This window comes from Delphinus delphis, chromosome 7 (genome assembly GCF_949987515.2).
Source record: "Delphinus delphis chromosome 7, mDelDel1.2, whole genome shotgun sequence".
Classification (NCBI taxonomy): domain Eukaryota; kingdom Metazoa; phylum Chordata; class Mammalia; order Artiodactyla; family Delphinidae; genus Delphinus; species Delphinus delphis.
The window spans coordinates 40,544,761-40,559,572 of NC_082689.1; the positions used below are offsets into that span (position 1 = coordinate 40,544,761).

Consider the following 14,812-nt stretch of genomic DNA (forward strand, 5'->3'; position numbering starts at 1 on the left):
ATAGAGAACAAAAAAAATAAATGTGCTCTTTTAATATGTGAGGCATAAAAAGGTTGCTTGTGAATTATTTAAAGATAAAGTTGAGAAGGTTAAAACATGACAAACCTGATATACAGGGAACATAATCACCGACTTTTTATTCAATTGAGAAAAATAAAGAATTCTGTGATTAACTTTTCTTTTTGTCATAAGACTATACACCCACACCCACATACACACACATATACATACATATTATATGTATGTGTGTGTAGATATATAGTATATGTGTGTACACACATTCATCTTTGCCCAAATTTTATTAACCGTTGATTTTACTTGAAAGAGCAGAATTCTTTATATATCCTGGCAATTTAATAAACTATTGAATTTTTTAAATCGACAGTGATATCAAAATATTTGGTAATGTAATTCCTTTTAAAATGGAAACCTCACTCCTCCTCAGCTGGAACTGGAACCCAGCCACACCTCAGATTGGACTTGAACCCACAATCCCTGACTTAGGAAGGGACTGGAACCCACTGTCTTTTAATTAAAACTGCTCACCTGGTGTCAGGACTTACTGAAGCTCAAGTTCTTTTGTCTCAGCACAAACAGAATTCAGTGTGAGATAAAGTGATAAGCAAAGAGTGAATTTATTAGCATAGGAAGCTTGTAAGAGATACAAGCAGGCAGACAAGGGAGCAAAGCCCTGAGAACAAAGAGAGCTACATTTTTATAATTAAAGAAAAAGTGGGGAGGGGAGAAGACCACCTTCTTCCTCCCTCTTAGGTAGACGTCAGGGCTTACATCATTAGTTCCTCCTTTAACTCTATATAGTCGAATAGGGACTGTTATGGCACTATTTAAATCATATGTGTATTAGTAAAAGGTGGTAGCATATACTAAAATATGGTAATTCATCTGAAGTTTCAGCATAATGGACCCTTTCACCTAGTTTCTTTCCCCTTTTACCTATTATCCTGTTTTGGCTACATGCAAGAATGCAATTTTTCTTAGGGTCTGTTATCTTATAGACCCGCCAAGGCCAAATGCAGTTCTTGTATCTATTTTTCTGCAGTAGTAGGCTAAGTAAGTGTGTTTAGTTTCAGAGTATTCTGATTGTTGCTTAGCTGCCAGATGTTCTGGGCATTTTCTGGTTGGTGTCTAGCTTATGGTCATCTCCTGAAGTCCCTCTCTATCTATCTCCCCCTCGTGGAGTTTCTAGCTGTGTAACTATCTTATTCTATCTCTATCAAAATCATCTTTCTATTAAGAAATTACTATATAAATATAAAAAATGTCCCATTAAAAATATTTTAATGCATTTATTTCCATCAGGATATCAATTGCAATTAGATAACAGTATTATTGACTGAATAGTATAGATTGAGCAAAAAGTGTTCAATCTTTTGCCATCACAGGTAACTTTAAACATAATGTTATATTTTGAAGCCAGACCAAAGTGGGTGAGGCAATATTTACTTGATTTCTCACAATTGAAACAATATGAATTCTTGAGCCCAGCACTAGTTTGAATGATACTGGGGGCCACCTTTCAAAGTTTTGATTATAGTTTGAAGGAGCCATCTCCATGCTGGAGTTAGGTTCTAGGCAAAGGAACTGCATATTATTCATTATGTATTTATTCTCAGACCTTTAGCTGTACAATAAATAGAACTTTTATTCATTGAAACATAAATTCAGTTTTGCCATTTTGGCCACTATTGCTTAATCGTGGTCCAAATAATCAATCATATACCAATCATTAATAATATTTAATACCTGTTATGGACTGAATTATATCCCTCCAAAATGTGTATGCAGGAGCCCTAACCCTCAATGTGATTGTATTTGTAAATAGGACCTTTAAAAATTTCAATACAGTTAAATGAAGTCATAGGATGTCCTTAGAAGAAGAGGGAGAAACACTAGGGATGCTCACACATAGAGAAAAGGCTGTGTGAGTACTCAGTGAGAACATGGCATCTTCAAGCTAAGGAGAGAGGCCTTAGGAGAAACCAAATCTGCTGACATCTTGATCTTAAACTTTCAGCCTCCAGAACTGTGAGAAAATTAATTTCTGTTGTTTAAACCTCCTAGTCTGTGGTATTTTGTATGGCAGCCCTAGCAAACTAATGCAATAATACCTACAGGTACATTTATCTTGATTAATTGCTTTAATCTTCAGTGCATTCATATTAATGGATGTACTAAAATTAATCACAGATAAAATTATCTATTATATAGATAAGTAAAACAAGACAGAAATGTTAAGTAAATCCCCCCAGTGCATGCTGGTAGTAAACGACTTACGTAGTACTTGAATGCAAATGCTTGGACTCCAGGACGCTTGAGATTACCATTTCACTATGACTTTTCTCTGGAGCTAGCAATCTAGCTATCTATGTATATTTCAATTAATCTAATATCCATTCATTCATCTATCCATTCATCAACCTACCTATTCACCTACATTTTTAATCTGAATATTCAAAACATTCTATATTTCATTTTGGAATTTTTGGGTATTTAAACTGCATGCCATGTATAAATAGGTAAAATTCAATAATGCAATTTTTGAGAAAGAACTATGACATAAATAAATTCTTTTTTTATTTGAATTTTATTTTATTTATTTTTATACAGCAGGTTCTTATTAGTTATCTATTTTATACATATTAGTGTATATATGTCAATCCCAATCTCTCAATTCATCCCACCACCACCACCACCCTCACTTTCCCCCCTTGGTGTCCATACGTTTGTTCTCTACATCTGTGTCTCTATTTCTGCCTTGCAAACCAGTTCATCTGTACCATTTTTCTAGATTCCACATGTATGCGTTAATATATGATATTTGTTTTTCTCTTTCTGACTTACTTCACTCTGTATGACAGTCTCTAGGTCCATCCATGTCTCTACAAATGACCCAATTTCATTCCTTCTTATGGCTAATATTCCATTGTATATATGTACCACATCTTCTTTATCCCTTCATCTGTCGATGGGCATTTAGGTTGCTTCCATGACCTGGCTATTGTGAATAGTGCTGCAATGAACATTGGGGTGCATGTGTGACATAAATAAATTCTTATTTAAAAAATCAGTTGAAATCTTTTATCCTTATGTGGTGCTTTTGGGTTATGCATAATTATGGCACAATCAGAAATTCATATTTTTGAAGCATATTAATTGAAAAACCCTGCAAATAGTCATGCAACTAGAAATAGGAATTGTGTTCTCAGTGGTTCAAGGGATGTGAAACCCTGAAAGATAGTTACCCTGATGAATGTTTACATAATCATTCACAGTTACCATCCCTGTGGATTTAACTCCTGATGGATTTTGAAAATTATTTTCAAGTTCTTTTGGATGACCAATGCTCCAAATAGTCTGTCATTGCCTACACTTGTGTCATTCTGTATTGAAACTTGATGAAAACCAATTATCTAGACAAGTTGTTACCTGTTCAATAACTTTTCATTGATTCCTTATAACAGATGTCATCTTTTGATCATATTTAAATGTGTCTCTTCAAAATAACCATTTTAAGATTCAATCTATGTATATTTCCAATATTCAATTAGAATATTAGGATATCATTAATAGATTGCAAAATAGTTAGTGCAAAGGGAAATTTGTATAAGATCATCTAACCCTTGTCATGGTTCTGAGCATTTTAAAGCATGATTGAATTGAAATAAAACATTAGTAAATTTTGATTTAGATATGTAAATTGACTTAGCTCTAAAACAGTCTATATAATAAAATGCATAGATTCTACATTTTACAAATATTCACACAATATGTAAATTATAACTGGCCTATTTAAGCTTAAGTGAACCACAGAAAATATATTGAAATAGAAATACTTCCATTATTTTCTGTTATAAGAACCAAAAGATCATATTTTGACATATTCTTTAGAAAAATAAGGTGAAAGGAGTTTTCTCCCTTGGATAATAAAATAATGTTTATACATCGAACTCAGTAAACGTAAGAAGTTAGGCCTGATAAGTTCGGGGTGAACAAAAGAGGGATATCCAAAAAAGTAATCGTGACAATAGGCAGATATCTATAATTTTTTTTTTTTTTTTTTTTCTGTGGTACGCGGGCCTCCCACTGTTGTGGCCTCTCCCGTTGCGGAGCACAGGCTCCGGATGCGCAGGCTCAGTGGCCATGGCTCACAGGCCTAGCCGCTCCGCGGCATGTGGGATCTTCCCGGACCGGGGCACGAACCTGTGTCCCCTGCATTGGCAGGCAGACTCTCAACCACTGCACCACCAGGGAAGCCCTTTATCTATAATTTTAACTGAAGCTCTAAATACTATAAGAGAGTCGCTGAAGTTCTTTAAGATGTAACAGAAATGAAGGCCATGAAATTAAGTTGGAGTAAATATTTTTTCAAATGTGGTCACATATAGAGTCCATCCAATTAACAGACGCAGTAATTTAGGTAGATACTCAAGCTCCAAGAGTCAAAGTGAAGACCTATAATCTGGTAATTGAGTCCTGCAAAATCGTTCTGTACCCTAGATCATCAGAAAGATAGTAGATGACTTCGGTTTTCCAAAATTAGAAATTATCTGGTAAGCTTGGTGTCAGAAGAAATAAAAGGCTCAAGTAGGTGACAGCAATGAGGGAACAGAAATTCAAGATCTTCTGTCATTAAGATAACACAACCACCATTAGAAATACCAGTGTGAGCCTACTGTGAGCCTACTGTGAGTCCAGGACATGTTGACCCTCTGGGCACATGTATACTTTCTGTAACCCCATTTTCTCTAGCCTTTGCCAATTCTATCATTCTATCATGCTTATATTAAAAATATTAAGAAAAATGTCACTAGCTCATGCCCTTGTATGCATAATTCAAGACTTGAGCCCACTGGAAAAACCCTCTTTTTCTCAGCCCACATTTTCAGGTTACATGTATTTTCTAACATGTTCACTTTCTTCTTTGCAAACACCTCTTCACGTTTCTTGCTCTCTGCTCCTGGAAAAATTTCATAAAGGCAATACTTCCCAATTGCATCTGCTGCTGCCCTTTCCTGGTGTACCCATTTCTGCAAATCTTGTAAGTCCAAGTGGTGCTGAAATTCTCCTTTATCCCCCTTGTGTCATAGTTTTTCACTCTTACAAGCTACAACCTATTTCTTTCTTCTGTTAATTCAAGAGTAACACTTTTGCTCTTTCTTCAAGTCTTACTCTCTACCATGTAAGAGGTTATATGAGTACCTTTTAACTTTTTATTTTTTAATTCTAACATCATTTCAGATATACAGAAAGTTGCAAGAATAAATACAAAAATTCTCATATAGTCTTCACCCAGATTCTTCCCTCATCTCTCTCTCTCTCTCTGTTTCTCATGAGAATAAGTTACTGATATTATGTCCCTTTCTCTGTAAATATTTCATTGAATATAGCACACTTAACAACACTAGGAAATTAACACTGATACAGCATTATTCTCTAATTTGAAGACATTATTCAGGTTTTGACAATTTTCCCAATAATGCAATTTATATGACAGAAAATGCCGAAAATCCTGGATCATGCCTTGCATTCAGTTGTCACGTCTCTTGAGTCTCTTTTATTTTGGGAGATTAACTTTTTGTTTTTAATTTTATTTTTTAGAGAACAGTAATTTTGCATAAAATGCATCTCTCTTTGGAATTTCTGATATGTCCAGGTTATAGATGTTTTTATTTGTCAGGAACACCACAGAAGCAATATCGTGCTATTCTCAATGTCTTATGTCAGTTAGCATATGTTATTGAAATGTTTCATGATTCATTATGTTAACTTGATCACTTTATGAAGTTGTTCCTGTCAATTTTTTTCACTATCTTGTAAGGAGTTATATTGAGATCGTATAAATATTTTGTGACACCTCAAAATATCACTCACTTCTTTTAGTATCCATTGATGGGTCTTGCCTCAATTAATGTTGATAGTTGTTAAATGGTGATTTTTTGGATCTCTTCATTCCTTTCTTATTTATTACTTGAGCCTCTACTATAAGAAAGGGCTTTCCATATAAATATAGATATATAAACTATTAAATATGGCATAATAGTAAGTTAATCCATTTAAGAAGCTATAATGCTTTACTATCATTATTTAATTCGATGCTGAATTGCATCATATTTAGCCATGGGAGTTCCTCAAGTTGGCTTCTGTGTCCTTTTTGTGTGTCTCAATTTTGAGTACTTACTTTCAGAAACAAGATCATCCAAGTTCATCTTGTACTGTTCCTGCTCCAGCCTGGAATCAGACATTTCTCCAAATAATTCTAGTTCCTATTAGTGGAGAGAGAGTATTTAGAAACCAGGATCTGGCTCTGGGTTTGTGATTGTTACTTGATTGCCTTGTCTTCTAGCACCTCTCAGACAACAGAACGAGAAGTAAGATCTCATGAACTTCAGCAAATCCAATTATAAATTGGATTTTCTTTGTCACTCTTCCATATCAACCACTTTTCCTTGGGCACCTTTTACTTCTTTATTTCTATTCTCCTCTTAATATTCCTGCTTTTCTTTAAGACCCTTTAAAAGTTTCCATTCCAATTTTTTCTTCCTTGACATATTATCTTCATTCCTGATACAGGTAAGATAAAGCAGAGCCTAAATACCCAGGTATATTTGCAAAAGCTTAGAACATGAAGAAATTATATGATTTCTTCATGAATGATAGGGGATGGATTTAAACCCAGGCATGATGACCCACAGTTAAGCATTTTCTCAGTCTGCTTTAAGAAAAACATTTCAAAACCCAGTCACTCCTATGGGTTTAATAACAAAAAGATGTTGGAGTCCTAAATCCCAGTGCTTGTGAATGTGGCCTTATTTATAAATAGGGTCCTTGAAGATGATCAAGTTAAGACGAGTTCAACAGGGGGAGTTCTAATCCTATATGATTGCATCCTGAAAATAAGGAGGGGATTTGGACATGGAGACAGACATACACACACACAGACACACACACACACACACACACACACAACTCCATATGAAGATGAAGGCAGAGGCCAGGTTGATGCACATACAAGCCAGGAAACACCAAAGAGTGCATGCAAATCACCAGAAACAGATTCTCCCTCACAGGCCTCAGTAGGAACTAAACCTGCAGACACCTTGATCTTGGACTTCTACTCTCCAGAACTGTGAAACAATATCTTTCTGTTGTTTAAGCCACACAGTTTTTGATGCTTTGTTATGGCAGCCCGGCAAATTAATAGAATCACAAAAGTAAGATGTTATTAAATTTCTACATTATGCTATATTTCTATATAGATCATAAATAGTGTTAAATTTTTCTCTTCCTATTTAACTCATTTGTGAAAGTTAAAAAAAAAAGTTGTGTAATTCATTATGTACTTAATGGTCCAGACATTTAAAATACCAAACATTAATACCATGTATTAGAATAAAAGCAAAGTACATCATAAACTAAATAAGAGATTAGAACGGTAGGTCATTATGAGAAATCAGAACATGTTGGACTTAGGTAAAAATAACAACCTCTGGGTTGAACAATTTATACTAAGTAAAGAAGAAGGATTTTAATGACATAATGTAAAAGCTTGTCTAATGGGAAAAACTTGGCAAGCAAAGGGTTTAGAGAGAAGTGCACACCTCAGTTATTTTGAAGGTAAGTGTTTCTAAAGTTATTCTAAAATTTAATTTGGTTTAATTAAGTGAAAGGACTCTTTTGGCTCTGTGTGCATACAGGTGGGAATCAGTGAAAGCTGTTTATTCTTTGGTTCTACACATAAAATTTTCATGGTGAGGTTACTTCTATATTTTAAAGAGGAACACTAAAAGTAGAAACTGCCATACTGTATAAAAGGGGAATAAAAATGTTCTTTAATTCCTAAGGGAATTGCTTTCCTATTCTTTTATTTTTTTTCCAGTTTCAATAAAATATAACACTTTTGGCTTCCAGGATTTAAATCAAAGTTTTTTATGTAGAAAATAAGAAATATTTTCTTAAATTCACTTATAAAAACTGACCTTTGTACATTTATTTCAATCTTAGAAATCCTAGAGTGCCAATGAATTTGCTGAAAATCTACCAAGGAATGGATTCTGAAAAGATGCGATATATTTATTAACTAAAATGCCTCTCAGTATTATTCTTAGTCATTTCACCTTGGTGAAAATAAGTCTTAGAAAGATTTAATATTTTCATGACAAAATTAACCTAAAGTTATTAAGCCATTTTAGACCCCATGATTCCATGTCTTTCATTCCCTTACTCAAGACTAAACTCTTTTTTTTCTTAGTTACTTGCCAAATATATATTATTCCACTGTTATACAGCTCAAATTTCACTTCTTTTTTTAAGCTTTTCTGGTTACTTTTTCTCCCACCTCCCCAAACAGAGTTCAGTACTCAATCTGAGTGCTTATTTTATCCCTGCCAATACCTTATGTTTGTGTCATAACTATCTGCAAATATGTCTTTCTCCATTGATAAACACGTGTTATTTTAGGGTAAGAAATTTTATTCTGGTTATCTTTTTATTCTTATGATGTATCATAGTGCTGCATGATAGTCTACACAACGATGTTTACTAAGTGAATTAATAAAGTCATGTTTTCGTTACATATTAGCCAAAGGTCACAGGTCATTGTACATACCTCACCCATGAGTTTTGTTATTCCCTGTAGCTAGATGATTTGTACATCTTGGGTTTCCCAGGACAGTCCTGTGCTTTTTGTTTTTAATTAAGACATAGTTGATGTATAATATTACATAAGTTACAGGTGTACAACATAGTGATTCACAATTTTTAAAGGTTATACTCCATTTGTATTATTATAAAATATTGGCTATGTTCCCTGTGTTGTACAATACATCCTTGAGGCTTATTTTATACATAATAGTTTGTACCTCCTTAATCCCCTACCCCTGTCTTTTCCCTCACCCCCTTCCCTCTCCCCACTGGTAATCACTAGTTTGTTCTCTATATCTGTATGTTTCCTTTTTGTTATATTCACTAGTTCTACTTTTTTAGAATCTGCATACAAGTGATATCATACAGTATTTGGCTTTCTCTGTCTGACTTATTTCACTTAGCCTAATATCCTCCAAGTCCATTCATGTTGTTGCAAATGGCAAAATTTCATTCTTTTTTTATGGCTAAGTAGTATTCATTGTATACATATATACCACATCTTATTTATCCATTTATCTGTTGACACTTAGGTTGCTTCCATACCTTGGTGATTGTAAACAATGCTGCTATGAACACTGGGATGAATGTACGTTTTCAGATTACTGTTTTTGTATTTTTCAAATATATACCCAGAAGTGGAATTGCTGGGTCATGTGGTAGTTCTATTCTGAGTTTTTTGAGAAACTGCCATACTGTTTTTCACAGTGGCTATGCCAATTTACATTCCCGCCAACAATGTACAAGTGTTTTCTCCACATCCTTTCCAACATTTGTTATTTGTGGTCTTTTTGATGATTGCCATTCTGACAGGTGTGAGGTGATATCTCATTGTGGTTTTAATTTTCATTTCTCTGATTAGTAACAATGTGGAGCATCTTTTCATGTGCCTGTTGGCCATCTGTATGTTTTCTTTGAAAAAATGTCAATTCAGGACTTCTGCCCATTTTTTAATCGAGTTGACTGGGTTTTCTTGATGTTGACTTGTATGAGTTGTTCATATATTTTGGATATCAACCCTTCATTGGTCATATCATTAGCAAACATTTTCTCCCATTCAGTAGGTTGTCTTTTTTGTTTTGTTGATAATTTCCTTTGCAGGACAGTGCTGGTTTATACCTATTATCCTGGCATCCTGTCTGGCTTAGGCTTTTTCCAGATTTATCATTTTTAAAGGGATTATTAATAATTACTTTAAAGTAAATTGGATAGATTGGGTGGGCCTTCAGTTTGTCTTTCTGCTTTAAGCCATAGTTTTATCCAGTTTGAGCCACTCATAGCGTGTGAGACATATTGCAGTGAATCGTGTCCTCATGTTAACCGGTTATTATATCTGAAAGATGAGCAGCAATTACTCATTTCTCTCTTTCCATCTTCTTCTAAAGAAAACAACTGACACTTCCCTTTCAAGAACAACATGCTGATAAAATCTTGTGTACTCTAACAGAGGCAAGTTGGGAGAGCTAACTTTCTCTGCTATGTGGGGAGTAGGAAGTGTTGGGTGCTGTTGCTTCTGCTGGCCACGTAGTTTACAAATATGGTGCAGTTGGCTGTGCTGTGGCTTTCATATCCAGTGCTTGATCCTTTGAAAAGTCCGTGGATAGAAGTGACTTCTGATCAAGCTTGATGCAGTGGCTTAAACAATATTCTAGGTCTTGGTTTTTCTCTGATCTTATCTTGACTTTGTTTTCAGTGAGTAGGAACAACTACCCTCAGACTCTCTTTCTGGTAGCAAGATGGCAGTAGCTCCTAAATTTCTAGTTCAGGAGAAAAAAGAACTACCACTTATAAATTCTCCAAATTTTCTGACATTCATTCAATAGACAGGTTCTGAATTTTCACCATTCAATATTTGCTTGATTTGTCTCATGCATGCTCCTCTTCTGAAAGAACCCAAGGACAAATTCCCATGGAGACTCTAAAACTGACCTCAAATAATATCTAGAAGGAGAATGGATATAAGATAGCAAATAAAACTATCTGTGACTCTGAGACCCTGGAATGTACTAGGTGTTCTATAATTATTAGTTTTCCTCTTTTTGCCATAAGTAAGGCCAACTGTGTAGGTATGCTCCCCAAAATCTGCTTACAAAATCAGTTTTAATCTTTCTGAGGTCAAATTTTCAAAAGGGTTTAATTGAAGATCTAAATCCAGGCTTATCCTATTCACCAGATCTAGCATCTAGCTGCCCTTCTGGGTTTCCACAGGCATTATAACAATGCACTACTGTTCACATTTGGAAAAACAGTGTGGCTTTCTTACAAGCTCTTTGATCTTTATTTAAAAAAAAAACTTTGGCATATTTCATCATCTATTAAATAAATATTACATTTTATATGAGAATTTGTTAAAAGATTAGGGATAACTAGTTGGAAAAGAGGAGAAAAGAAAAAGAAAAATACTATATTATAAAGTAATATCTTATTTTACCCAAGAATGGCAGTTAAATACCTGAATAAAAAAAATGGAAGAAGCTTATTACCTGTAGTGTTTTTGCTTTTCTGGAGACAGATTCAATTGAGAATGATAACCTCAGAAGGATGGTCTGCTGACCCCTAAGTCGAGGCCTGACTTCATTTAAAGTTAGAGAAAACAAGAGTTTGCTGGGAAATGATGGGAGAATGCTACTAGTTTTCTTTCCATAGTTTCCTTTTTATATACTTTTCTTTAATCTTTGGAGAGACATTTTACAGTTCTGCTGCCCGTAAAAGTGATGTTTGAATGTATTCTACAAAAGTTGCAAAGCTGGTAACTCATAAAATATTCCTGAGGTTGGCAAGTTTCACAAGATGAAAGGTTCACACAGCTCTAACAAGTAACTAAAAAGGAGACTGGTGTAGTGGGCACCAGCACAGCCGTTTAAAGTCCCATGTTGGATACTAGACTGCAGTTTGAATTCTTGTCATGGGCCCAAGAAGATAAATATTATCCCCAACATGCTTATCCTTCATTGGTGTGTTTAAGCTTAATTGACCTTACTACAAAATAATTGAAAATATGAATAAAACAACCCTGTTTTTTGTCCTTTTTTTTTCCTCAAAAGAAGATGAAAATTCTACAATGAAGAGGATTTTCACATTTATATTTAGCTCGTTTTGCTTAAGCTTGAAAAACACGTCTCTAGTTTCTGCCAGCACTTGTAACCAAGGAGAATGATTACCACATGCAGGTGTCACTGATTGGCTGGAATTGAAAGCTACAGATTGTCCTGGAGGCCTGAACTGATCTCTCTATCCCCTAATCTCCATTTACTTCTGCCAAATGCCACTACAGAGCAGTCAGATCTGTTTTGACTGACAGCATAGCTAACAAGTAGGATCGATGTCAACATATAATTGGTGTTTATGGGGGAATATATATATATATATATATATATATATATAATAGATGAACATTGTCTGAAAATTATATTTCTACAAGTATATATTTTAAAAGATTAGTTATAAACATATTTTAACCAACTAAATGGACCTGCTGTTGAGAATTCTGCTTTCTATTCTAAATTTCCCAAAATACTTTGCAGTGGTACCTTAAGTAAGGAAAGGGGACATATATACACATATATATATAAACAAACAACAACAACAGAAACCCACCTAATGAATAGACACTAAGATTTATGACATAAGGCTATAAAATACTTAAAAATAATTATAAGCCCTTGCAGATAATATATAAAAGCCTTATTCATTAAGTGGACTGTATCCACTTTATTTATAGAACATACAGAAACTCTCTTAATATGTCTTCATATAATCTTTGAGATTAATTGAAGGTTTCAATTCCCTTTTGAAAATATACCAACTGAATAACTGTGGCTAATAAGTGCCTCTCTTTTGCTCCACACCTTCTGCCCTTCTTACTTTACCTAATGAAACCATTGCTAGTTGTTGTGTGAGGCCTTAGGATGTCTTTTATGCAAAATGTGGAAAATAAATCAGTAAACTAACTTTCAAAGAAAGGCTTTGTCCCTACATCATAAGGTGTATGCATATGTTTTAACTTGAAATAAAATTTTTAAGGTATGCGTACATTTTTTGTTTGTATATGGTTCCTACTTTAACCTACTTTTCAATTAACTTACCAAATAATTGTTCCAATCGAGTAAGATAAGATGGCTCTTAAACTATATACTATAGAAGTATTATGAATGCAGCATAAGACATAGAACTTTTAAAATATAATATAGTGATGGCACTGAAAATTATAATTTTATATTTTAAACATGTGTCTTCAATTCCTCTCATTCAGGATTCCTTTAACTTAGAAACTAAATATAAAGAAAATCTCAAGTGCAAATACTAGGAGGGCAGGGGAGATTAACCTTATATTTGCCAAATTTTTAGAGGCAGATTAAAACTTCTACCTGTAACTCCCATTGCATCAAATGATACTGTCCTCTCCAGAATTTGATTAACAAAAATTCTACTATTAAAAATGAATTCCATTGTTTTTGCAAATCCTTCTGTTATGAATGAAGAATAAACCCATCAGAGCTTCAAGTTGGTGAACAAATGAAAGTGCTGGGGCAGGTGGGTGCCCAGAGGGTGTGGAAGGTCCACACCCCACCTCCCCATATCTTGCGCTATGCATCTCTTCTATTTGTCTGTTCTTTAGTTGTATCCTTTATAATAAACTGGCAAATAGCTCTTCAGATGCTGCATACTTGGCAAGGCACGTCAGTTTGATGTGGGAGTTCCGAAAGAGACCTCAGCTCTCACTGTTAATAGACTCTGTGGCTCTGGTTTCCAGTCCATTGTGAATGGATGTCAGGAAATGTGTGTTAAAGATGCTGAAGTTGTCTTGTGTGGAACAGCCAAAAATATGGCTCCTTACTGTGTCAGAAACGTGCGTTTTAGAGCCAAGTTTTGATCAGATCTCAAGCTGGAAGATTCTTTGCGAGCAGCATTAACAGAGCAGCGTCTCCAACTCCCCATGGGAATTACTGCAAAGAATCTTGCTGCAAAACATAAAATTAGCAGAGAAAAATGTAACAAATATACCCTGTAGTCAGAGCAGAGATGGAAAGCTGCTAAAGATGCTGGCTACTTTAATAATGAGATGGTACCAGTTGAGGTAAAGACAAGGACAGGAAAACAATGCAAGTCATGAGCCAGTTTGGTCCCAACGAGCCTGGAGCAGTTAAATAAACTTCCTCCAATTTTCAAGGACGAAGGGACCATCAGTGTAAGGAATGTACCAGAAGTATCTGATGCTTTGGTCATAGCTAGTAAAGATGCTGCTAAAAAGCATAACATTACACTGACAAGCATTGTGAGCTATTTTGTATCTAGATGTGATCTCTCTGTCATAGATATTGGTTTTGTCCCTACCTCCAACGGGGCACTAAAGAAAAGAAGACTGAGTCTTAAGGACGTGGATTTGGTAGAGGTAAATGGAGCTTTTCCTCCCCAGTACTTGGCAGTTGAGAAGAGCTTGGATCTCGACCCAGGTATAACCAATTTAAATGGAAGAGCCATTACTTGGGATCAGCCATTGGGAGGATCTGGATCAAGCATTATTGCACACATGGTTCATGAATTAAGATGTGGAGGTGGAAAATGTGCAGGGGCATAAGCGTGCATTGGAGTTGGCCAAGTTATGACACTCATCATGCAGAGCCCAGCCTGAGAAGAGAAAGGAGCCCACCATGGCCCACAGTTACTTTACTTGGCCAGGCCACATTAGAACAGGGGACCTTTAGAGAAGCTGCTAAAACTGGCTATGCCCTGCCACTGAAACAGTGATTGAGTGTGATCGAGGGTTGATGAGGTAAAGATGTATTTATCATGAGTTAAGAGCTCAGGCCAGAAATAAGTTTTCTCCAATTTGCACTAAATATGATGTATTTCTGAACTGAAGTTTAATTATAGAAGGCCTTAAAAAAATCGTATTCTGGCCAGTGACCACCACACATGCTTTAGATCATATGATTGCAAGGAAATTGAATGTGTTGCCTTAATTTCCAAAAATAAATAGATGAATGAATCCATGAATAAATACCTTTATGAGGAATTCTTAAATTTTCTTATGATTTTCTTTTTACATTTTATACTTTACAATGGAATATTCTATTAACATTCTTTAATAGAAACAAGTGAGAAAGAGCAAGCCCCTGACATGCAGGCTGTGGCCTCGTAACTCTCAGCC

General features: G+C 35.0%; 1 pseudogene; it reads left to right on the forward strand.

The window, feature by feature from the left end:
• LOC132427856 (3-ketoacyl-CoA thiolase, mitochondrial pseudogene) overlaps positions 1 to 14,293 on the forward strand; it is a 108,449-nt pseudogene extending 94,156 nt beyond the window's left edge.
• The last annotated feature ends 519 nt before the right edge of the window (positions 14,294 to 14,812 follow it).